Source organism: Pelodiscus sinensis, chromosome 3, assembly GCF_052426305.1.
Source record: "Pelodiscus sinensis isolate ZL-2025 chromosome 3, ASM5242630v1, whole genome shotgun sequence".
NCBI classification, from domain to species: Eukaryota; Metazoa; Chordata; order Testudines; family Trionychidae; genus Pelodiscus; species Pelodiscus sinensis.
The window spans coordinates 100909426-100936261 of record NC_143054.1 but is presented as its reverse complement, the minus strand read 5'-3'; the positions used below and the strand labels follow the sequence as shown (position 1 = coordinate 100936261).

General features: G+C 41.3%; 1 protein-coding gene across 6 annotated transcripts in view; it reads left to right on the top strand.

The window, feature by feature from the left end:
* The window catches only part of NHSL1 (NHS like 1), a 261028-nt gene that overhangs the window by 20061 nt on the left and 214131 nt on the right, over positions 1–26836 (top strand). The window contains exon 1 of one of the 6 annotated variants that reach the window (XM_075924289.2): positions 18621–19123. The exons of the other annotated variants lie outside the window; for them this stretch is intronic. The gene's annotated coding sequence lies outside the window, so the exon portion shown is untranslated. Of the gene's footprint in view, positions 1–18620; positions 19124–26836 lie in introns of those variants that run through there. 6 annotated transcript variants of the gene reach the window in all.

Genomic DNA, 26836 nt, shown 5'->3' with positions numbered 1-26836 from the left:
CTGCCAAGTGGAGGGTTTGGCAGCTGCCATTTGGTGGCTGCCATTTTAAAAACAGTTGATGGGGCATCTGTGGTGGGATCCATGTGGGGCTGAGGCAGGATCTGCATGGCAGGGAGTCAGGACTGGGGTGCACCCTGGCCCTCTGAGCTGCCACACAGCGGCTGGCTGAAGCTCCGGCAGTCACCACGTGGTGGTCGCCTGCTGGTGTTTTCAAAACAGGTGCTCCAGGGTGCCAATGGTGGGATCCATCGCAGTGGGAGGGAGGGGGAAGGAGAGAAAGGACTGGGCTGGCAGAGGGGGAAGGGGCTTTGGCTGGTGTCGCCACACTGGCCCTCCACGCTTGCCATGGGGAGAGATGGGGTTGCCTACCCCCCTGCAACAGGGAGGTTGGCGAGCACAGTGAGCAGGGGGCACAGCCCCCCAATAATCCTAAATGGATAGTTAACTATGTTCTCATTAGATGTGCTTGAGAAAATGTCCAATTGTGAATTTTTCTTCAACAAAAATGGGGAAGCTCCTCCCTCACCCCAGAAGTTTTTCAGCTCGTCCTTGCACTCTGCCTTTAATGCCAAAGGAGTTTAGAAACTGTAAAGGTTGACTCTGGTGATACTATATAGGTTAACTAATATTATTTTTATATAAAAAGAATGTAGACATTATGATGTATTTATAACATTTGTTTTTTATATTGCAGGCAGATATAGAGATCCCAGATTTTCTAGGTATGGTAGAAGAAGAGTAATGTATAATCCCTATCCTGAAAATCTTAGTTAAGATATATGCTAAGAAACAAATAAGTGGGATCTATAAACACTGAGGGCAGGGACAAAAGCCACATTCATAAAGTTGTGGGATTACACAGATTTTGTCTATGTATTGCATCATTATTTCTGAAAAACTTTTTAAAACTTCTGCCTGTTTCTATTAAAATAGAAAATTAATGATTGCCTGTTTCCAGCCTTTTACCTTCTTAGATTCTAGTTTTAAAAAAGAGGAGTGTCCATTAACCTTTGCATGAACATTATATATAATTATAAACAGAGTTCTGCCTGTCATGGAAGATAATATGCAGTCATGCAACCTAATTATGGAAGAACGGAGAGGGTGGGGAAATAGAATATTGGTTGTGTACAAAATACACACAGAGATTAAAGATAAGGAACAGGTATAGGAGCAGATCTTCACAGGACCAACACCCCACTGTCTGAACATATTAGCATCAGGTTAGTTAGCACACAACCTGTCAGGCAGGCTTTGTTAGAGGACAGCCCACAGGGAACAGTCAGGGTGGGCTCTCTTTCCCCTTTTCGGCTGAGGTGTGTCAGGCACAGGGATGTAATTATCCATGAAAAAAGTTAACTGGTTAAACAATATAATTTGCATCCTGATGTGGGTGGGGAGAAGGCCTTCAGCCTGATCCTTCGTGGGCAGGGGGTTGCTCCATATGGCCAGAGTCCTGCCGCAGGTGTGTGTGGGGGGTGAGGGTGGAGAAAGGGAGGAGGCTACTCCAGCTGCACTGTGGTTAACTGGTTATATAGTAAACATGTCAGTAAGGCTAATGCTTACCAGTGAACTGGTTAATCTTTTACATTGTAGTCGGACCACTTCTGTATCTGATCCAAAACAGTAAGTGCCCTTTGACAAATGGTTCTATGACACTGAAATTTATATGCAGGTGTAGCATTTCTGCTTTCTCTGAAGGGGTACCCCTTGTTAATGAACTAACCCTGTCTATCATTGCCCAGATCTTACATCAGTACTGAAGTAATTGATTAGACTCAATCCTAAAATCATGTTGGAAACATAAGTTTTGCCCGGCATCATTTCCTCAGGTAAAAGTTGGACTAGTCCTTACACCAGTGCTCTCCAACCTTTTTACCTGTGTTGAGGGTTAGGGCTGCAAATTTGTTTTTCCCTGATCCTAGCAATGTTAAAGCAAATGCTAATAGACTGTAACTTTTTTATTGCTATTTTTGCATCTTCCCTATTTGCCTTATTGTGTAAGAACATTAAGAGCACAGACATAATAGATGAGAGAGAAGCACAGGCCATTGTATGCACTCTTCCTCCTTCTGATGTTTACTAAATAGGGGCTAATGCAGTTCACCAATTTACATATTAGCTTGTCTAGTTTTCAACTAAGAATCTGAAGATGAGGGTTGCTTGTCCTAAAAGAACAGTGAATAAAGATTTTGCTTGGTTTTGAACACAGGTGTCTGTCATTTTGAAGCACTTCTTTAGTACAGGTTGAACCCCTCTAGTCTGGTATCCTTGGGACCTGACCAGTTCTAACTCAGATAATTTTTCAGACCACAGGAGGTCAGTATTATCTAGCATTATTACCAACATTTCCACTGCTTATTGAGCTGTTAGAGGACATTTAGGGGTAAATTAGAACTAAATAACAGCACAGAACACTAGAGCTAGGAGTTGTGGCTTTAAACAAACTTTATGGGATCAGGAGAAACTTGTCCACACCCATGAAAAGTGGACATCCAGCTAGCTAATATTATTCTGGATGATGGATAGTTCTGGACTAGAGAGGTTCAACCTGTACTATATATGTACAGAGAAATGTACTAAGCCCAAGATACTGTCTATGCTCCCAAAGAATTTGCAGTACTACAGAGACAAGACACAAAACAGTATGAGAATTCAGAGAAAGGATGGTTTGAGGAGATCATTGCTGAACAGAGAGGAGTAGGAAGGTTTCCTAGAAGTAGGTTTTTAGAGGGGATTGAAGGAGGAAAGAGAAGGTAATTGGCAGTCTTTCCTCTACTCGGCTAAGGGTAAGGTTAGTGTTTAAAGTTAGAATTCAACTTGAATAGCATTGTCCGTGTTTTTAATATGGATTTTCATTAAATCATCCATTTGTTCTGATGCACTGCAGGGCATGAGGTCTGGATGTTAGTCTTCATTACCATCTGTAATATTCAGGGCTCGCTGAACTGTGGCGAGCCCCGCTCGCCAGCCGCGTTGTCCGATGATCTGCGCATGCGCAGATCGCCCGAACCTGGCTCTTCTGGGTTGCAATCTACTCACCACGGGCGAGTAGATTGTATTATTTGTCGAGCCCTGGTAATATTGATTATCCTCCTTGATGTCGCGCATAGCTGTGTTTGCCCTGACTATTGTGACCTGTGATGTGTTCAGTCCTCTTTGAAAAGCATGGAATACAATATGTGTGGGAAAACTCTTTTGTGTCATATATTTATGACCTATCGGTCCTAACAGAGCAGGTTTTCACCTCCCTTCCCTAGTTCTCACTAGTATCTATAACTCTGGTGGGAGGGATAGCTCAGTGGTTTGAGCATTGGCCTGTTAAACCCAGGGTTGAGAGTTCAATCCTTGAGGGGGCCATTTAGGGATCTGGGGCAACTCTGTCAGGGATGGTACTTGGTCCTGCTGTGAGGGCAGGGGACTGAACTTGATGACCTCTCAAGGTCCCTTCCAGCTCTTTGAGATAGAAACATCCAAAACCTACTTCTAGGATACATAAAATACAGGTTCTTTCCCTGCTGGTAATTCTATAGACTTCTGAGACTTTGTTGCAGCCTGAAAGAGGCAAGGGACAGTAACAAGTCAGAGAAAGACAAATGTATGAGCTGTTTTGTTTGTGGCTCCAGTACACTAAAATCTAAGGGAACAAACATTGAAAGTATTCCTTGCTCATAATCAGTATTAGCTACCACTGGCAGCAAAGTGAGGTAACAACATTAAACAAAAGCTTTTATTATCTGAGCTGATGTTAGTTTCTGTCCTTTTCATATGTCAAATTGCACTGGATTCTGGGCATATGTGCAAAAAGTCATGATTGAATTAAATATAAAGTAGTGTCAATTAACTAGACTCAGTTCTAAAATCATATTGGAAACATAAGTGTAGCCCAGCATCACTTCTTTAGGTAAAAGTTGGAAGAGTCATTACATCAGTGGTCTCCAACCTCTTTATGCCCAAAATCTCTTTTTGAATTTAAGGGCAACCCAAGTGTACTCAGCCCCATCCTCAAGGTCCAGCTTCTTCCTTGAAGCCTTGCCCCACTCTCTCCTCCCCCCTCTCTCCTTTCATCGGCTTGGGCACTGTATTGGGGTTCAGGAGTGAATACAGGAGGCTGGCTCTGAGAGTAGGACCAGGGCTGGGGCAGGTGCTTGAGGTGAAGGTGGAGGTTTGCAGGTTTGAGGTACAAAAGGGGTATGTGGTGCTGGCTCTGAGAAGGAATTCAGGGCTGGGGTGCAGGAGGGGAATCAGGAGAGCATATGAGGCGGTAGCACTGAGAGGGGTCAGGGCTCAGGAAGAGGTATAGGGTGCTGGCTCTGGGAGGGGCTCAGAGATGAGGCTCGTGGGAGCAGGAGGCAATATGGGATGCTGGTTCTGGGAGGGGAGTCAAGGCAAAGGCATGTGGTGGAGAAGGGTGTGTGGAGTGCTGGCTCTGAGACGGGGTGTAGGAGGTGCTTTGGGAGGGGGTTCAGGGCTAGGGTTGCTTGGTGGAAATCTGGGTAGAATGAACAATTATCAATCATATCTTTGAGGCCTTTAAAAATGGAGAGGAACCACTCAAAGCGCTGTCCTGTTCACTCAGGATTCATAGAGAAGTCAACACAACTTTGCAGTCAACAGCATTAAAGTCTGACAGAGCAGAAAGAATCAGTGCTAATACATCAACAAAAAATGACCATAAAGGGCTCTTTAATAAAGCAGACAAGGCTGTAACAATCAGATGGCTGGAGACAAGCTAGACAAATTCAGATGACAAAACACAAATTTTTAACAGAGTAAGTTGGAGCCCCATATCCCACTGGCAATTTTTAAATAAAAATTGGATATTTTCCCTAGACCATGCTGTAGTTCATACAGGACTTAATTTGGGAAAGTCCTATGTCCTGTTACGCAGGAGGTGAGACCAGGTGGTTGCAATGGTATTTTCTGGCTTTATAGTGTATGAAAATATGAACATTTGACTACTGTCCTTCACTACAAGATCATTAATCATTGTCATCTCTGTCACATACCCAAGATGAACAATCAGATTAAGCAGGATTAAGGGACTCTGAGAACTCTGCATGGTGTATGGGTTGCCTCACCACTGCCACCACCACCACAAGTAAACTTGCGTTGAAGAGGAAGGTGGCTGATGCTGAGGTTATAGTTGATAAGTCAGGAACTAAGGGCCAAGTAACTGCTCCCTCTATATGGCAGTTTTACATAGCCTCCTTCTTGGCAACCTTGAAGTGACTCTCAAGAGATGTCTCTGCTGGAGATGAATGCTCAGGAGAGGACAGTTGGAAATGGGTTGCACACAGACTGCAAATGTCAAAAACTGTTCCCTGGAAGAGGGAACAACCAATTCTATAACTCTCATGAGAAACCTTAAGTAGATCTGTGGTTAAAATAATAGAACATCCTTTCCCCTGTGGTTCCTTGCATACACCCATGAAACTTTAAGCCTTGTCGAAAGGAAGGACAGCGTATAAATGTATTTCTCTTCTCACTGAGAATGAGCAAGTGAGCTCCAATGAGAAACATGATTCCCTCTCCCCTCATCCACAATATCCACCCATTCAATGAAATATTCTCTTCCCTCAGCATTCTGATTTATCTTTGATTTAGACACTCCTACTCTCCTGCTAAATAAAAACCTTATTACAAATCTTTGGCAGCATTTCCCATCTCATTTTCTCATATATCATTTTCATAATTATGCTTTAAATGGAGACTGATTTATGGATTGGTAATGATGAGGTAAAATGTTTAAAATGTTGTACCAATAAAAGCAAGCAGGATCTTATGAGGGGGATAAGGCAAAAAGCCACATTTATTGTAAAGATAATAATAAAAAATAAAGAAAAGATAGAAGCAAACAACATTGTTTAACTACTTATTCCTAACACTACTTAACCCTTATACACTTATATATATATATATATATAAAACCATTCATTCATACATCCATTCATTCAAGTTCTGTGTATAGTTACCAGCCTGGAAGTTGCTTGTGACAGAATACTGGCCAGGTATTCTGTACACAAGTGATGGTAGTGGGGAGCGAAGTCCTGATCAGATGCGCATCTGAAGCTCCTGGTTGGCTGGCAGCAGAACCTTGGACTCTGATTCCATAGTTTTTTAGTCCAGTTCTTATAGGAATTTGTTCCTATGCCAGTCTATGGAAATTGCTGCATCATGCTGATGTCTCCAGGGTGGCTGCCAGGTGCTCGTCAGTGATCTCATCCAGTACTTGGTTTTCTCCACTTGACACCTTTTGGTTGCACTGGCACCTGACACCTTCTTCAGCCCTTTGTTGCTGTATTCTCAGGCTGGCACCTCTCAGAACCATTCATTCATCGTCCAAGCACTCTCTCATACATTCATACAGTATTTTGTATAATAATAAAAGTTGTACAGTGAGCCCTCGCTACTTCGCGGTTCGACCATCGCGGATTCACGACTTCGCGGACTTTTTGTATGTATATATTATAAAAGAAATATATCGCGGATTTTCCGGAAATTTCGAAAATAGCCGCGATATATGAAGACCCCAAATACGTAAATATGGTGTCCCTACTTCGCGGATTTTCAGCTATCGCGGTCGGGTTTGGAACCTATCTACCGCGATAAACGAGGGTTCACTGTAGTTACAAAAGTTTCTGGGTGGTATTGCTTAAAACATTCTCTGAGTGCTGAGTAAAGTTACAATGTTTTAAAGAGAACAGGCGTCAATTATGTAACAATGCCCTTAGTCAATTACAGGGCTTGGCTCCCATAGCAGAGTTAGTGCCTTGACAATGCATTGTTACAATGTATCTCTGCAATGTCAATTTCAAGCAGCCCCTTGCACAAGCTTGAGCATACCCTGGGGCAGAGGGGCGGGGGAGGGGGGGCTGTTTCTGGCTACATAGGATTATATTCTTAACAGTTCTAAGTTACATGACCTAATACATTATATTCTAAAGGGGCAATAATAATAATAAATCTAAACATTTAACAATCTTAACAAATAATAATAATAAGAGGAAGAATTAATAATAAATCTAAAACACTTTAAGTTGTGGGGAACAAATTATGGGGGGGTCACTTCCATTTGGAGGAATCATTTTCAATACATTAATATGTTATCCCTACAAAAATAGTTTTAGTTAGTAGACTGGAAAAGCATCCAGTATTCAACATGACCTATTGCTTACACATATGGATGAGAAACTGTTGCCTAATTCTTTCCAAGGAAAGTTCATAAACTCCAGCAAAAGCATCCAGTTCCACATTTATAAAGCCAAACTGGCAGTTTGTAAAGAACCATATGTAAAGCTCTCAAAGGGGTTGAAAGATGTTGTATGTAAATTTTTGGAATAAAGTTTTGAGGTGTTGATTCAAACCAAGTTCACACAGTGACTTAACAAATCATCCTAAAATGAAGAAAACTATATACTAGTTACTAGTACACTGTTGTGCTCCAGGATGGAATTTCTCTTTACTGCCCTTCCTTAAGAGTGTCTTACACAGCATTTCTAGGTGGACTTTGCTACAGCACTTATGGGAATTATGCTCTTGAATAATAACATGGTAATTTCAGGTATTTAACACCTCTTTGGTGGTTGTTTTTGCTATGAAATCTCATCAATCAAGTTCCTTGAAAAATCTGCTTTAAATATAATGATCACGTTATTTTTCTGTTGCATATATGAGTAAAGTATTTAGGTTTGTGAAATATTTTACAGTTCTGTTTCCTTGATGTCTGTAAAAAGTCTTATTTTTATACCACAATTTTTCCTTTTTTAAAATGCATCGAGAATTCACATTTGACCCAATATTTAGATTTTTTAAAATTGAACATCAATAGAAATATTTCCATTTGTTCTTTAGTGGATACATTTGTTTTCAAACCAGCAACATTGCCAGTAGTAAACCTGCAAGTGAAACTAATTGCCAATCATTGAAATTGAAAGGGGGAAAAAAGTATAAGTAGTTAGAACTGATGACCAAAATAAATCTTAAAAATGTAATCTAAGTTATTAGCAAAATAGTAAAGTAACATCTTACAGTATGTTTTTTTAGCTGATAGTGTCTTTTTATATACACAGTTGGCAGTATAAGAAGTTGTCCAGCTAAAATGTCTCTTTGTGAAGAGTTGTGTGTTTTCATTTAAGGTCAAGAAGGGAAGGGAGTGAAAGTCTGGATCAACTTTTATGATTTGCATTTTCCAAGATCACTCTTGACCTTGGATTTATAACGATGAACCTAGAACAAAAGAGCTCTATGAGTGGTTGATGGATGGGTTGTAATATTGAATTGCGGGCTTCCCCCCCTTCTTCCCCACCCATCCTCACTTTCCTCAGAATTTAGGCTCCAGTTATATTATGACTGATGCGCTCTCCTTACAGAGAAGAGTATTTCTGAAGAAGTTAAAAATACTGAGGTTGATATTTTAGGCATTGCTTTGTTTTTTTGCTTCAGACACAGAAATGTTTTCAGTAGAGTGGATCCTTTTGTTTTTTTGGCAGGGTTTTATTTTTTGTCTGTTTATTTGAAAGCTTCCTCAATAGCTTTTTGTTTTCTGCTTATTGTCTTATGTTCATAGTATGTGACTATGGGAAATGTTGCCTGGTCCCTCCTCCTTCGCTAATCTTAAATGAAAATAGCACATCTCTCTCATGATATGTTAACTGTGTGTTGCATTTAAAGCATTCTCTCTCCCTATTCCCCCAAAAAGTAATTCATCCAGTGTTAAGGGAAATAATTCATTGCTATTTTGAAGTATATTAATCCATAGAGCTGGTTGAATTCTGTTCCCTAAGTTTTGACAACAGTTTTTCACAAAACATCTTTCAAACTTTTCACAGCTTTTCACCAAACTTTGCAAGTATGTAGAGTAGCAAATATATAATCCAAGTGCCTAGATATCCTCAGCCCTTTAATGAATGGCACTTCCTTTATAAAAACAGAGGAGTTTGTTTTGGGTGGGGAGGAGTAGTTTATGAATGAAGCATTCCAAATGTATACAAATGTGTTAGGGAAGCCAGAATGTGAAAAACTGAACTTACTTGTGAGTGATTTATTTTTTATCTTCATCAGTTCATATTAACATACTGCAAGATATTACTGCACTTGCGAGTGTAATGAATATATGTAATAAAAGCAGCCCTGTGAAACTGTTGAACAGGGATCAACAGATCGTTAGCTGCTTCTTTGAGCATTGTGATTACTTTTCTTCTTCCAATCATGCATGTGTGCATGCATGCAAATTCTACAGGCAGCTGCAGGAACACTGATGTCAGGAAATATGGGGATCATGGATACATGAGTGACATTTCCTTTGTATTTAACCCTTCTCTTTTCCACACATTTAAAAAATCAGAAAAGAGAGCAAAGGGTAGAAAACACATAGGCTATGGTCAGAAGGGGAATAAAGGACAAGTTAACAGTTGAGGCAAAGATCAGTTCCAGTGAATTGATGCAGTTTTTGTAGCTAACACTGTAAATCTGTCTTGCAGTCAGAGGTACATCCCTATTTCATTGTATTTCCCTTACTTCCCTTTTGAAATAAGTACATCTAAGTGAAGGGAATGAATAGGAAATGTCATTTATCGTTTTGATAAATGAAATGATGGAAAAAATAAACAACCTGAAAACCAACAAAAGTTAAAGCATTTGGGCCAAATCCTGAAAAAAACCCTACAAAATGTAGTGCTTACTACTACTAGCAGTCTCACGAGACTGTGCATTGTAATAATCATTACTTTGGGCTGTATATTTCCAGGATCTGGCCTATACTACTATTTTCATGGCTATCTGAGGTTTATGAGCTGCCTCATACTTCTCTTCTACTTGCCTTTCCCTTCAGTGAGGGGGAAAAATAGTAAAGCACATGTCTGTCTGTCTGTCTGTCTCTCTCTCTCTCTGGGACAAAATTCAAGATGCATCTCTGGGCTAGGGATGTAAAATCCCATTTAATCAGTTAACTGTTAGATCTGATCATTTTACCCTCTGTGAATAGCACATCTGTTAGGGCTATCAATCTGATCTAAGTGGGAAATGAGAGAGGTTAGCATTTCACAGGCGTGGGCCTCTCATGAGAATTAAATAACTTTACAATACTATAGTGATTCCATTTTATTTTACGTAGATTATACCCACAAGATGTTTGTCATTGTTTTTATAAAGCTAATTATTAGAATTACGCAATTTCAACTTGCTCTGCTGGAGAAATGCATATGTGATGCTGTGGTTTCTGTAATGCTATCCAACTTTTTCTCAAATCACCTGGTCAATTATACAAATGCCCAGAAGCTATCTCAAACTGATTAGTGTAAAATCTTTTAAATCTGTTCATTCATTCACCTCAGTCTCAGCTGATTAATTCCCTCAGCTGTCACTTAAACCTTTCATTTTACTTTAACAGTCCTCAAAAGCCTCATAAAAACCCTCTCACTGATTAGTTTCTAGCAACCCCTGCATGTAAATCAAAGGATGTCACCACCACAGAAATTGTTTAGGGATTATAAAGCACACACATATATTAAAATTAATCCACAGTGCCCAGATTGACAATGTTACGGTGCAGCGAGTCCTGTGCCCCAGCTGGAGCACTGATCTGCCATGGCACTATGGCTAGCAATAGTTCTGAAATAGGCACCGCAACTCCCAGCAGGCAGCTCAGCAGCAGGTTGGATCCATCCCACTGGCCCAGACATCGATGCAGAGGTCTGGGGCCAGTTTGTCCTGGGCCCCTGCACCACTGTAGGTACGGCCTTGGTAATGGGAATGCTGAAAGAATGCCTTAAGTTTACTGCCATACAGAATAAGTTCCTTACATAGTTACTTGCAAACTTTTATACCTTGGGACGTGCAAATAGCAGAAAGACATACTTTAGACGATAAACATTTCTGGATGAAGACTTTGGGCTACAGTCACAAAGACCATTAGGTGTGCTGAGATTGAGCATTGCCATGCCTAATGCGTAGGCATCTAGAAAATTACAGGGATCTGCAACACCTGAATTCAGCAGGTAGGCTTCCTATACAATGAGAAGAGAAGGGCACGTCGGGGTGGGGTTCACAAAAGCTAGTGTACTTTGCAGGTCCTCACCTAAGGTAGACAGTCTCTCTGCAGAGAAGGTTAGGTTGGTATACCTGCATTGCTTAGGACTGTGGGATTTTTCATATCCCTGAGCCACATAGTTCTACTGATCATATCCCTGAGCCACATAGTTCTACTGATAGAAGACTGCACTGCAGACCAGACCTCAGAAGTAAATCTAGGCTGCAGGAAGGGAACCTCCATCAGTCTGGGATTTTCAGCTGCAAGCCTTTTCTTGCTGCTAGGTGCAGAAGCCATTTTACCAAGAAACTTGTGAGGGGCTGTCTTTGGGGAAGACTTTGGTCATAACTTTTAGTCCAGTAGCTAGGGCACACATTGGGTATGTGGAGATCCCTGGTTCAAGCCCTTCCTCCTGCGGGGGAGAAGGGATTTGAACTGGGATCTTCTACCTCTTATGTAAGTACTCTAATTTCAGGATGTAAAATCCAGTTTAAATGGTTAGCTGTAATGTTTAATTGGTTAATGGGGACAGGGGGCGTAAGGGAGCTGAGCTGCTCCACTGCCGAGCAGCCCCTACGTTTTGCAAGCTCTGCGGTGGGCCCTGTGGCAGACGGGGAGCTGCTTCAGCCCCCCACTGTTTAACCTGAGCCAGTAATCATCACCTGTTAAGGATGGGGCTTACCCGTTAACCATTCAGATCCTTACTTTAACCATTGGGCTATGGCAGGGGTCTCCAACTCCTGGACCATGGGTCGTCCCTGGTCAGAGCAGGTGCGTAGTCTGGCCTGGGAGTACCAGTGGGCCAAGGGTGAAAGCCTGTCCCTTCCCATCTCCCAAGTCCTGCCCCTTCCTGCCATTGCCCCACCCTCTCTCTCCAAGGCATCTTGTCCTCCTGAGGGATGCAGCCTTGGGGAATTCAAGGGGTGGGGGAAGCCGGAGCAGGGCAGCAGCAATGACTGTGCCCCCCTGCATGCCCCGTGGCAGAGCACACCTGCTGCATTGCTGGTTCAGGCTTCAACAGACACCTCCATGAGCCTAAAGCACCATTTACTTGAACCTAGAGATATTTGTACATGAATGGGAGCTGAGTTAGGGTAACATTCAAGTTATTACTTGACCAAACCATTGTTGAATACTTATTGGTTCTGGTTAACTGAAGCGGGGCAGGAGCAGCCTTGCCAGCATGCTTACTGGGGTAACCAGTTAACTGGCTGGGGCTGCTCTGGTTGGGCAGCGGCCTCGGCCAGGCCTGGCTAGAGCAGTCTGCAGTGTGGTGGGCCCAACCAGGCTGGAGCAGCCCCACGCTAGTGATGTGATGCAGTGGACCTTTCCTGGCCTGGCCAGAGCATCCCCCGCACCCGTGGCATGGCGCAGTGGGTCCTTCCTGGCTCGGCCGGAGCAGCCCATGGTCGGGCAGGCCCAGGCAGTCTGGAGCAGCTTCTTGCCTTCGTCCTATTGCGAGCAGGGAACTGCTTCAGCCTGGCTGGTCCTGCCATGCTCCCCCCCCCAACCCTCCTCCTCTTTTCGTGGGATCGTGGTTAACCAGTTAACTTTTTAACCGGGATATTACAGCCCTAGTTCTGGGTGTTCCTTTAGTCTCCTTTGCCCACTCCAGAGTTTGTCTCTTTGTTTATTGCTGCCCTGTATGCTTGGAAATCTTTATCAATAAATATAACCTGTTAAAATTTGTATGTTGTCTATCGATGCATTTAATTACTAGACTGTTGTTTAGGTAACAGAAGACTAAATGTTGTAAGTAAATAGTGAGCTTTTTGTTGAAAAATTCCTTCCTACAGTCTTTTAGTACTGCAATTTGAGGCTGGAATATGTTTGTATGCAGTTGACTAACTTCTTGCTAGAGACAAGGAAGGTGAGAGAATGAAAATATATATTATTATTGAACCAGCTTCTGTTGTTCTGTTGGTGGAGTGACTAGCTTTCATGCTTACATAGATCTATTCTTCAGATCTGCCCCACCTCTATTATCTTGGGACCAACACACCTACGAAAGTGTGCATGCTATACTTCGGTATGTTTAGCAAGTGAGCAATATAATTTATTGTCCCTCTTGGGTGAATGTCACTTAATAGTCATAGTGTGGAAATCTCAGTGAACTAATTCCCGGTAGATCAGTGTTAGCACTTTAAAATGACCATAGTTGATATTAATGGCTTTGTCCTGCATTGTGTAGGTAGGGAGTTTTGCATGTATAAGTACAAAATAAAAAGAGATGAACAGTCAGGAGTGGCTTTGATATGGCTTCATGGTTTCACTTGCACCCAAAGAAATCATTATAATAAGGATGCAGATAGGGGCAAATGCAGGATCGCAGTGCCGTGGAGGCTGAACCAAACCTGAACAGTGCGGTGATCATATGCCCCAAGTTATGACTCCTGGAGTGGAGAACCAGGCTAGCTCTGTGAGAGGAGCCACCACCACAAGAAGTGTGGGGAGGGATTGCTCTCCACCCACTGCATCCTCCCATACTGGACCGGAATTAGGGTTGCAGTACCAGGGTAGAGGGGCTTCTGTGGTTGGGTGGTGCCCCCGGCAGCTTAGTTTAGTGCAGCCATTTAATTGGTAGGATCCATCAATCTCTGCTTCAGGACAGGGACTTTGTAATGTTCCTGTGTAGTGTCTAGCAAAATGGGACACTATTGCACGAAAAATAATAAACAGTGATCATAATGATAAATTAATGAGAACTCTCTTATGTGGCCATCAAGTTACTTCTTCCTGGTTTAAAAAAAATAAGTAAGGCCAAAATGGGGACATTTACATTGTGCCTGCTTTACATCCTTAGAATTGCTGTCATGTCAGGATTGCACATGGAGACAGCATGATTTTGTGGATAGAGCACTGAACTGGGACTTGTGAGATCTGGATACTAATTCCAGCTCTGCTGCATGAAATTGGGAAAGTCTCTTTGTCTCTGTTTTCCTTCTCAGTCTTTGTCTTGGTCTCTCACTATGTATCTGTTTAGTGCCTATCTGAATGAAGCCCCAATCTGGGGCTTTTAGGTTGTACTGTAATACAGATGCCACATAATAAATCCATGTCTACTCAGAGTTACCCATTCTTTGCTCACTCCGCCCTCTTTTCTAACCTAAATTCTTGACAGTGGGCACGAAGTATTGAGACAAAAAGAAGAGAGGATTGAGAGGACTGGAAACGAGGAGTTGAAGGAGACAAGTTTATAGATGTAGGTTGGGTTGAGATTAAATAGTATTTTGAGGCTGAGGAAAAGGAGCTTGATTGTGATGCAGTTCAAGATAGAAAGAAAATGTGGAGGAATGTCCATTCCTGATACTACAGGGACAAACCACAGGATGAGAAAGAAACAAGGAGTCTGATGTACACTAGATGGAAAACTTGAGAAAAAGAAACTATGGCATATTGATGAAGGGAAGGAGGGTTAGCGCTTCTAGCAGACAGGCAGCAAAAAGGGTGGGAGACTGAAGACTAAAAAAAGTAACTAGATGTAAGCTGGAAAACAATAAGAATGAGAGCTGTTGAAAGAGGTCAAGTATTGAAGACACACAGAACTTGGAAAATAGTGACCAAGAAAAGAATAATGTTTAGTTCAGACCAGGTCAAGGGGGCAACAGCTGTGATGGTGAGTGTGGGAGTTAGATTTCCTTGCCCTTTTCCCCAAAAGCGAACACTTATGGGCTATGTCTACACTGGCACCCTTTCCCAGAAATGCTTAAAACGGAACAGTTTTCCGTTATAAGTATTTCTGGAAAAAGCGCGTCTACATTGACAGGATGCTTTTCCGGAAAAACACTTTTTCCGGAAAAGCGTCCATGCCAATGTAGACACGCTTTTCCGCAAAAAAGCCCCAATCGTCATTTTCGCGATCGGGGCTTTTTTGCGGAAAAGAAATCTGTGCTGTCTACACTAGCCCTTTTCCGGAACAGTTTTCCGGAAAAGGACTTGTGCCTGAACGGGAGCAGCATAGTTTTTCCAGAAAAGCACTGATGATTTTACAGTCATCAGTAGATCGTCAGTGCTTTTCCGGAAATTCAAGGGGCCAGTGTAGACAGCTGGCAAGTTATTCCGGAAAAGCGGCTGATTTTCCGGAATAAGTGGCCAGTGTAGTCACAGCCATGGAGTACAGCCAAAAGATGAGTGGTTGACTTGGGCTTTGGAGCTTTACAGTTAAAAACAGCAAATGATGCTGTGCATAGTAAATGAGTGTTGAGTTTTGATATATCCAGTCAGACGTGTTGTCTACGAAGTTCAGTCTTCTGCCTCAGGCCTATTTAAGGTTCTTCACAGACAGGTGAAGTCAAATAATACTGACTATTATACCTTAGTGGTGAAATGTTACCTTCCTGACCCTTGTGATGAACAGTTCATGCTCCTAAGTTTGGGGTATTATTATGCTTATTTTCCTTTTCAAGAGTTCCTGGGAAGTGTTTTCAGGATAGATATCCAATAAGTCCTTTGAGGTGTTCCAAACATACCTGCCAAAGTACAGTTTGGACTCTTCCAGGAAATGATGCAGGAAATGTGGTTAAATTGGCAAATTATATTCTTCTCCCTATTCCTACAGGTGCCAGTAAAGGCATAAAAGTGAAATAATGACATGGACCTTTTTTACTTGCACATATCTGCTGCAGGCTGTTTACTATATGAAATACGAACACATGAACATGGCAATAAGAGGTCTCAGGAAGGTCAAATGTAATAATATAGTTAATTATAGTGTAAGAATTTACTTAAAACTAATAGAAGGAATACCTCAACCACTAATAATATAATACATTAATAATATACTATGTTTGAATTTTTTCTTTCATGTCATCCCCTATTGGTGACTGTATGAAATATGGTTCTGGGAATCAGTACTGTATAGCTCCAATTGAAGGAAAACCTCAAAGTAGCAACATGTCCCAAGACTGAAGAAACATTACTAGCAAAACAGATTACTTTGTGCGTACTTAAAAACAGCTTGAAGATTTCCCTTTTTCTGAACTCAAAAGTCCTAGATAGACAAAATGGACTGAAACCAAATTCTTAATAAATAGTATATTAAAAGAAATGAAATTGTTTCCATTTCAAAAATTATTGTACTCTCCTAATTTTGTAGTGGTGTGGGTTTAAAAACTGTTATGGTAAAAATATAGGAAGGATAATTGCAGGTAGATCTGTTTGCAGATTTGGTTAAAAGGTTGAAATAATACCAGCTGCATAGGGAAATAAAGGTAGATTACTATATATTAACAAAGCAAAACAAGGGTCTGAAGTTGAACTGTCAGTGGTTCCATTTGTTTGCTCTTGTTCTAGCCCCTAAACAAGATGAAAAAAATCTCAGTCTCCTGTTGTTTTTTTATTTGATATATATATATATAGTAAGAATGTTTGTTGGCGGGGGAGATGACTAGTGGGCACTTTTTTTCTAGGAATGTAATAGTGTAGTCAATTAACCGATAAGCAAAAGCGTATAGGTTAATGCTATAGACTACACACTGCTCTCCCCCTCCCCCCCCACCAGTAAATTTTTTAGCAAGCTGGCTCATGGTCAGGTCTGAGACCCAACCCAGGTCAGTTCTGGCTCATGCCAGGTCTGGGACCTACCCCTGCTGTGGCTCTGCATTTAAAGTGTATTAGGAGCCAGGCGGGCAGGCAGCCCAGCTCAATTCTGGTTTGTGCTGGGTCTGGGAGCTCAAGACCCACTCCCCAGACAGGACCTGCCACCCCGCTCTGCTGTCTTTTTATCAGAGGCAACAGCACAGGGCAACAAGCAGCCAGTCTGCAAGAGGAGTTAGTTTTTAAACTGGCTCCCCTCACAGACTAGTTTCCGCCTGGCACTCCACATTACTGTCAGCCCCGCCCCCTAGGGACTATAGAATAGTAAACTGACTGATAAGAATTCATGAGGTTACTCCACTATTCAATTAACTTATATTTAACATCCCTACTTTTTCCCATAGTGATCTATTAAAGATACAATTTTGAATGATAAGGAGGTAAGGAGTGGTTGGTCAGAAGACAGGCCTGCTGATTCAGATGTGTTCTGTTTAAGAGATGAGTATCTAGGCATCTCACTCTCCATTCACATGAAAATAGAATGGAGCAAAAGGAAAAAGTATCTTTGGAAGGTACAACTTATAATGTGAAGTTGAAAAAAAGTGTTCTGTAGAGTTTATAAAGACTAAACGATTTGATTTGTCAGATTTTTTTTAAAATTGCAAGTATTAATTTTGTGTAACCCTTAAAGCCATGTTCCCATGCACACGTGAGTCTGTCTTCTATAAAAAGAGGTTCATGTAAGTCAATTGTTGGTGTGCCCTGTTTGATTTTGGGAATGCAGATTCTTTTATAACAAAAATCTTTGCACAAAGTGTATGGCACTCTACAAATGGTGTTTAATATTTCTAAGGATGGTATGTTCTTTCTGGAGTGCATTGTAATGATCTGCATGCACACATGGAAGAGATGAAGAATATCAGAATCTCTTTTCTTCATTTGAAAAAGATGAAGCTTCTGTATAGTGACCATGTAAACAAGGGGTTTGTGGAGGAAGCATTGTGTCTCTAGAACTGGAAGCCGAAACACTGCTGCTTCAGGGAAATTAACACATGAAGACTCTCCTGAAAATTATAAAACTGAGCATCTTCTCCTTGCTAATTGTGTCTCCATTGATTTTGCAGTCATCCTGACATTAGTCCTAAATTTCAGTTATACTGAGCTGGAAATAAGACAAAAGTGACTGGATTTATGCCTTTATTGGGCTGTGGGGGTTTCAAGTGTGTGCTGCATAACAATTAACAAAAGTATCGCCATTACAAATCTTGGTTTTTAATTTACTAAAAGAATGGTTTACGGGTATTAAGAACAAAGCACTGAGTATAGAAACCTCCCATATAATTGTAAAGAAAAAACAAAACACAAATACAGCATAAGACTGAAGCTTCTAAGATTTGTTTGAACAGACATTTTCCCCTAAAATGTCCCATATTTACAGCCACTAGTTCAGCTGTGCCAGTGGTAGCAGCACAGACTGACTGTTGGTAATCAGTGGTGTCTTAACCTTTGTTTCCTGGAAGGAAAAAAAAAAGTTTTTTATTTGAAAAACAAACAAGCATGTATTATTAGCTAATATGTAATTATCATAATATAGGCATGACACGTTCTAGTTTTAACACATGAGTTGGATAAGTAAACCCAAGGCTTCAAATATATTGATAATTTACCTCAACTAGTTGTACATGCTAAAACTTGCCTTCATTGTACGCTAGGATTTAATGTGTTAGCTAACATGTCACATGTTAAAATGCATATTTTTTTCTTAGAGAAGACAAAGCCTGTGACTTGGAATCTACTTTGAACAGAGTTCAGCAAATTAGTGGTTAAAAAAATACCAGCAGCCAGTTGATGCTTATAACTGGAAGAGCTGCACCAGTGGTAGCAACTCTGGGAAAATGTAGGAAAAAAACTAGCACAGACGAGCAAAGAATAAAATAAATTTTAAAAAAGAAGGCTTGGACTTAGAATTGTGACGGAAAGCAGAATGGGCAGGGCATGTTAAAGTGATGAAGTTTTTTCTTTTTTCTTTCTCGGTTAAAGTTTCAATTTGCGGTGAGATTTTTTCTTTTTTGAAACTTTGACATGGATTGGAACTGTTAATCAAATGCATAATGCAAAAAATGTTGAACAAAAGCAAGCCATCACTGAATATTTGGAAAAGTATCCTTACATTCATTCACTTAGCAAAATCCTGTAGTTTCCTTTCAATTGGCATTTCAGGATTACTGACTGAAAGTCTCTGTGGGTTGACTGGTTACGAATGTTTTCACACAAGCACTTTAGTTCTAAAATTGGTACATAAGCTGCTCCTACCGCCCCCCAAAAAAGTGTATTTCAAACCAAAAGAAGTCTTTTCTCTTACAGACAGATCTGATTCATCAAGAAGCATCAAGATAATTGTCACGATTTTCATTTAAAAAAGAAACCAAGAAATCTTGGCACAAGTGTAAAACTTTCTGTTGCTGTACTGGCCTGCTGCCTGGAGCTAAATATTTGACTCATGGATTTTTCTTCCCTCACTGGGAACAGGAAGCTCTATAACAAATGAAATACAATCAGGTTGGTAACCAAGGCCTGTCATTCAGGGAAGAAAAGATATTGTAAATCTTACATAGTTAGCAAATAAGGGGAGTAATAGATCTGTACTGTGCTGAAATTTGAATGGGTGGTAATTTATTTCCGATTACTAAAACACATTCTAATATGAAGTCTTTGTTTTCTTTCCTTAAATAATATTATACGTGTTAAATGTATTTTAATGATAGATTCAATAAGAATTCAGGCTGCTTATTGTTTTTAATTGTGACCAGGCACATTTTCCCCCCCCCCCTCCCCTTTTAAAGTTTAACTTAACACCCCTCACGGAAGCAGGCTTTCCTGTGACTGAATAAAAACAACTTGGCTATTCAGTTTGTGATACTGAACAGCAGCCAAACAGGAACAGTCAGACCACTTTTCACTTACCTCCCTCATCACAAATGCTAGTGGAGACTTTTGTGGACCTGAGTGAACTGTTGTGGGGCAACAGAGAATCTTCTTTTCTGGTCAAGAAGAAGTGAAGTTATCTGGGTTGATGCAGATGATGATATTAATGCCTAAGAGGCTTCAGTTATATTCATCAGTCTCTCTTGAACTGCTGCATCTTGACAAACATGAAATTCACTTGTGTGTGGTAGGGATGTAAGCTACTACTTGAGTAGCCAACTACCTGATAAGAATATGCTTATCGGGTAGTTGAGTCACTACTCGACTAATTGATCCCTCTACCTTGCTGCCTCCCTGGACACTCAATTAGCTGGGAGGGACCAGCAAAGAAAGCTACCTTATTGAGGCTAGAGCATGTAGGGACAAAGTAAGAAAGGCTAAAAGTCATGTAGAGTTGGACCGTGCAAAGGGAATTAAAACCAATAGTAAAAGGTTTTATAGCCATATAAATAGGAAAAAAACAAAAAATGAAGAAGTGGGACCGCTAATCACTGATGATGAAGTGGAGGTTAAGGATAATCTAGGCATGGCCCAATATTTAAACAAATACTTTGCTTCAGTCTTTAATGAGGCTGACGAGGAGCTTAGGGATAATGGCAACATAACAAATGGGAATAAGGATATGGAGATAGATATTACCATGTCTGAGGTAAAAGCCAAACTCGAACAGCTTAATGGGAGTAAATCGGGGGGCCCAGATAATCTTCATCCAAGAATATTAAAGGAACTGGCACATGAAATAGCAAGTCCATTAGCAAAATTTTTAATGAATCTCTAAACTCAGGGGTTGTACCATTTGACTGGAGAATTGCTAATATAGTTCCTATTTTTAAGAAAGGGGGAAAAAAAAGTGTCCCGGGTAACTACAGGCCTGTTAGTTTGACATCTGTAGTATGCAAGGTCTTGGAAAATTTTTTGAAGGAGAAAGTAGTTAGGGACATTGAGGTTAATGGCAATTGGGACAAATTACAACATGGTTTTACAAAAGGTAGATTGTGCCAAACCAACCTGATAGTCTTTGAGAAAGTCACAGATTTTTTAGATAAAGGAAACGCAGTGGATCTAATCTACCTCTGTTTCAGTAAGGCATTTGATACAGTACCTCATGGGGAATTATTGGTTAAATTGGAAAAAATGGGGATCAATATGAAAACTGAGAGGTGGATAAGCAACTGGTTAAAGGGGAGACTTCAGTGGGTCATACTGAAAGATGAACTGTCAGGTTGGAGGGAGGTTACTAGCGGAGTTCCCCAGGGATCAGTTTTGAGTTCAATTTTATTTAATCTTTTTATCACTGAGCTTGGCACCAATAGTGGGAGTGTGATAATAAAGTTTGCGGATGACACAAAGTTGGGAGGTATTGCCAATTCAGTAAAGGATTGGGATATCATACAGGAAGATCTGGATGATCTTGTAAATTGGAGTAATAGTAATAGGATGAAATTTAATAGCGAGAAGTGTAAGGTTATGCACTTAGGGATTAATAACAAGAATTTTAGTTATAAGCTGGGGGCACATCAGTTGATGTAATTGACGGAAGAGGAGAAGGACCTTGGAGTCCTGGTTGATCACAGGATGACTAAGAGCTGCCATTGTGACATGGCCATGAAAAAGGCTAATATGGTCTTGGGATGCATTAGGCGAGGTATTTCCAGTAGAGATAAGGAGGTGTTAATGCTGTTATACAAGGCATTGGTGAGACCTCATTTGGAATACTGTGTGCAGTTCTGGTCTCCCATGTTTAAGAAGGATGAATTCAAACTGGAACAGGTACAAAGAAGCGCTACTAAGATGATTCGAGGAATGGAAAACCTGTCTTGTGAAAGGAGACTCAAGGAGCTTGGCTTGTTTACCTTAACCAAAAGAAGGCTGAGGGGAGACTTGATTGCTCTCTTTAAATATATTAGAGGGATAAATACCAGGGAGGGAGAGGAATTTTTTAAGCTCAATATCAATGTGGACACAAGAACAAATGGATATAAACTGGCTATCAGGAAGTTTAGACTCAAAATTAGATGAAGGTTTCTAACCATTAGAGGAGTGAAGTTCTGGAACAGCCTTCCAAGGGAAGTAGTGGGGGCAAAAGATCTATCTGGCTTCAAGATTAAGCTAGATGGGTTTATGAAGGGGATGGTTTGATGAGATAACATGATCTTGGCAACTAATTGACCTTTCACTATCGGTGGTAAATAGGCCAATGGTGGGAAGATAGGAGTTACTATAGAGAACTTTTTCCTGGGTGTGTGGCTGGTGAGTCTTGCCCACATGCTCAGGGTTCAGCTAATTGCTATATTTGGGGTCAGGAAGGAATTTTCCTCCAGGCTAGATTGTGCTGGGGCCCTGGAGGTTTTTCGCCTTCTTCTGTAGCATGGGGTACAGATCACTTGCTGGAGGATTCTGTGCATCTTGGGGTCTTCAAACCATCATATGAGGACTTCAATATCTGAGATATAGATGAGAGGATTATTCCAGGAGTGGGTGGGTGAGATTCTGTGGCCTGCGTTGTGCAGGGGGTCAGACTAGATGATCATAATGGTCCCTTCTGACCTTAGAGTCTGAGTCAATGTAATTTAACATCTCTAGTGTGTGGTGCTAAAACTTATAGGAGCACGCTCCGTGTTATTTAGTGCCGCAGTAAGTTGAGCTGCTCTCTAGTGTTTTCCCAGTGAATTGTGGGAAAACTTATCTGACCTTTCTGAGAACCCAAGGTGAAATGCAGGAAGGCACTGAATGAGGGACCTACCTGTATCCACACCACAGAGTGGCTGTGTTAGTAGCTGACAAGTTGTGCTCAGTTGTGGTTTAACCTGACAGGTCAGATAACTTAAGTTAAAAGCATCACAGCATTTGAGATGAGGATTTTTGTGCATGGATGAACCTTGAATTATAACTTAAGTTAATGTCAAGTTTCAAGTGTCTGTATCTTTTTTTCTTCTCCCTTGTTTCTATCCTCACAATCTTTGTCACCCTTTAAAATTACTCAGTGTAATTTATGATTCTGTAATTGTATTAGGGCATAATTAATTGGCCATGGAAATCAGTAAAAATTCTTCCATTGATTGGACATTTGCTGTGTAAAGTACTATGTGATATATACTATATGGTATAGAAAACAGTTGCATTTAATCTAACTTGATCCAATAGTGAAGAAATCCTTCTGTTGAAGTCATGGTAATTTGTTCATTTAATAAGAATATGGAAGGTAAAATAGAATGCCTTCTTTAGTGAGCTTGGGAACAAACCAAAAGGTTTGGTATTGATTATGCTTGTGGATATTCTGAACTTTTTATTTCATTGAATAAAATGTGCATAAAATCTAACCCTCTCAAACCACAGATCTGAAATTTTGAATTAAGAAAAGGAAGGTGGTTGTTGGTAAAATTGCTAAATGAAATATGAGACTCTCTTTGGTGCTAAACTATTGAACTGTAGGCAAAAGTCAAGAGCTCTTTCTCTTTTCACCTTCCTGAAACATACCGCTAATTATCTTATGGTTGAAAATTTAGATTTTCTAATGTTTTGATAATATTTCTGTCATTCTACTGGGGTTTTTAAAGAAATCATACTTTTATATTTCTGTAGGCATCACCTTTTTGATAGAGAAAGTGATGCTAAGTGAAGCACAGTACAAATATTTGCTGTCGTGTTTAGCTCTGGCTTGCTTGTTTCAAATCAGTCTATAAACTATTTCAGACTTTGGCTGTGGATGGTGTTTTGGGGTCTTGTTTTTGTTTGTTTTCTTTTCTTTAAATCAATAATATCAACAGTTTCTGTAATTTACTGATTGGTTTTAAGCTCTGGGACTAGGTTGTAAAGTGCAACACTCTTGATTCTTGTTTCAAAAGCATTGTTGCCAATGTTGCCAGTTGATAATTGGTGCAATGGTGTGTTTGGGGGAGAGGGGAAATTTGTGTGGGTTTGTTACAAATTGAATACCAATCTTTGATAAGTGTAATCAGTCACTGAAATTATATCTATTGTTAACAGTTGGCTTCACGTTGCAACAAATCCTGTAAAGAAGCACAATAAATGACTCATTGTGATTTGTGGTAGCATGCATCACATAATGATCATACTAGTGTTTTCCATCCACTATTCAACTTGCTGTTGGCTGCAGGAAGTTTGAATTGCTCTGTGGATTTCATTTGTTTTTTTTTGTTTGTTTTGGGGTTCTCTTTTGCTTAAAAAGAATTCTCATTATAAACCCACTATTTTTTAGTCAGTTGAGGCGACCTATTTTATGGTGTTCTGAGGCACAGCTTTCACCTAACAATGAATTCAGAGTATTCTGAAACAAATGGTAAATATGAATCTTCTACTTGGGTTGCAGGGGCACTCTGTCTGTTTTTAAATTCTGATTATGTGCTTTAACCCAGTGCATTTTTGGTTATCAGAATTGAATATGGATCAGGAAGAGGGCAGAGCATGTTTAGCATTCCTAATTTTGGGAGATCTCTCACAGAAATAAAAGGAAGGAAGACAATCTAAAAGAAAAGAAATGCATGAGGTATAGTTAACTGCATGGCTCTGACTTTAAGAATTGCTGCTAGCTGTGAAATCGTGGACACATTCTGCCTTTTGTTGTTTTGCACATTTAAAAGAAGAAATACATTTATTTTATGGTGAATATTTTTAACTAATCTGTAACATTGTACCAGCCCCCAGTAGTCAATAAAGGAGAACAGAGTTTGGGCTTTATGAGCATGTTGGCACCCTAGATTAAAAATAAGTAACAAAAGGATTACGAAAAGGACTATCTGTACATCTAATTTTTAGTAAAAAGGCATTTGTAGAATTGCTGTTCTTGATTATGTTTCAGGAAATGATGAGTAAGTCAGGACAACTGGATTTTGGCAGAAACGTGCATGAAATTGTATAGGTACCATGACACACAGTATCCAGAATATGTATAAAATGGTAAATGTGCTTCATCTTGCATTCTTGGCATCTACTGACTATAAAGGGAGCTTTACTCTGCAGGGAATGCAGATGGGTTTAAAAGGAATTGTATGTTGAATTCTCAGGAAAAAAAGCTTTGTGCACAGATTTCTACAATTCTTGCTCATTTTTTAGCAATTTATGTGACCGTTATTGAGACTTGAATTCTTTTGTCAGCTCTGCCACTGGTCTACTGGGTGACGTGGGGCTAATTATCTTAATGCCTTGTGCCTCAGTTTCCTTCCTTCCATTTGCAAAGCACTTTGAGATCTATTAATGAAAAGTATTAGATAAAAGCTAAGTATTTATTAAGATAACAGTCTTACAAACATTTACATGTGTGAGCTACTTTTCTGATGTGACTTCAGTGGAACTGGTTAAGGAGTTGCTTAAATGTTGCAAGATTGGGCCCTTAAAGAAGTGAGGTTTCTAGTTATGGCATATATTCTTAAATCTTTTAGCATACATAAAGCTGCTGCTACTTAAGTATAGAAGTACATAAGTGCATAATTTCTGCAGTTAAGTTTAACAGTGGAAAATTCATGCCTATAGTTTGAAAAAAAAAAAAAAAAACCAAACAAACCCCAAACCAAAACCCAAACAAACCAAAAACTGTTTTAAAAAAATTGCTCACTTAAAATGTTGGCAATGATTAGAAGTAACCCACATATTCTAAAACAGTTTTTCTCGTTTTTATGATAGAGAACCTCAGCCCCTTTTCCTACTGTATACATATATTTATATTTTATATTTTGAAGGAAATGAATTTTGATTGGACTCTGATTAGTGGCTTGGCTTACTTCATTTCCATATGGTTTTCTTGTGGGGATGGGGAGGAAAGCAAGAGACCAGACATAGTTTGGAATGGATAAGCAGCTGTATGAAGGGTTTTCTGGCTTTGTTAATGAGGGCTTGTCTACACTAACAAGTTGTTTTTTCCAAAAACCCCTTTTTGGTGACAAAACCCGGAGAACATTCCCATTGCAGTGTAACAAAAGTCATAACAAAGCCCAGGTTAGGTAACAAAAACTTCCAGATCTGTGAGGGACTTTTGTCCCCTCCCCCCCATTTTATTGTTGACAATCATATACAGTAAACCTCCGATAATCTGGCACCTTTAGGACCCAGAGGGTGCCGGATTATCAGATATGCCGGACTATCAGAAGGGGGGGCTATGAGGGGTCTGGAGTGGAGTGGGAGGGGATGCCACCCCAGGCCCCTCATAGCCCCCCCTTATGATAGTCCGGCTCTGCCCCAGGCGTCCCTGATTCAGCTGCTGCTGGTCAGTTTCAGCAGCAGCTGAATCGGGAATGCCTGCAATAGAGCAGCTGGGGTGCTGCCGGGTTGGTCCCGCAGTTCCAAGGGGCGGCGCTACGGCACCAACCCAGCAGCACTCCAACTGCTCTTGGGGACGCCTGGGGCAGAGCAGCTGGAGTGCTGCCGTGTTGGTCCCGCAGCGCCAAAGGACGGCGCTGCGGAACAAACCTGGCAGGACCCCACCTGCTCTGCCCCAGGGGTCCCCGATTCAGCCTCTGCTGAAACAGATCAGCGGCTGATTCCAGGAAGCCCGGGGCAGAGCAGCTCTGCCCCGGGCTTCATTCTGTTTCAGCAGTGGCTGAATCGGCGGGGACCCCTGGGGCAGAGCAGCTGGGGTCCTGCCGGGTTGGTCCCGCAGCGCCGAGGGGCGGCGCTACGAGACCAACCCCGCAGCACCCCAGCTGCTCTGCCCCAGGCGTCCGGATTCAGCCTGCTGGTGAAACTGACGCTGCTGGTCAGTTTCAGCAGCGACTGAATCCCGACGCCTGGGGCAAAGAAACTGGGGTGCTGCCGGGTTGGTCCCGCAGCGCCGCCCCTAGGCGCTGTGGGACCAACCCGGCAGCACCCCAGCTGCTCTGCCCCAGGGGTCCCCAAGTCAGCCGCTGCTGAAACAGATCAGCGGCTGATTCCAGGAAGCCTGGGGCAGAGCTGCTCTGCCCTGCCCTGGGCTTCCTGGAATCAGCCGCTGATCTGTTTCAGCAGCGGCTGAATCAGGGACCTCTGGGGCAGAGCAGGTGGAGTCCTGCCGGGTTGGTCCTGCAGCACCGTCCTTTGGCGCTGCGGACCAACCCGGCAGCACCCCAGCTGTTCTGCTCCCGGCTTCCCCGATTCAGCTGCTGGTCAGTTTCAGCAGCAGCTGAATGGGGGAAGCCTGTCCGGCTGCCCCAGCACTTCTGGGTTCCTGATGGTGCCGGACCATCAGGAGTCCCGGAGCATTGGATGCCGGACTAATGGAGTTTTACTGTAGTTTGTACTACAATGAGTTTTCCCTCCTCCTTCCAAGTTTATTGAAATCCAGGATGTTTCCCACAG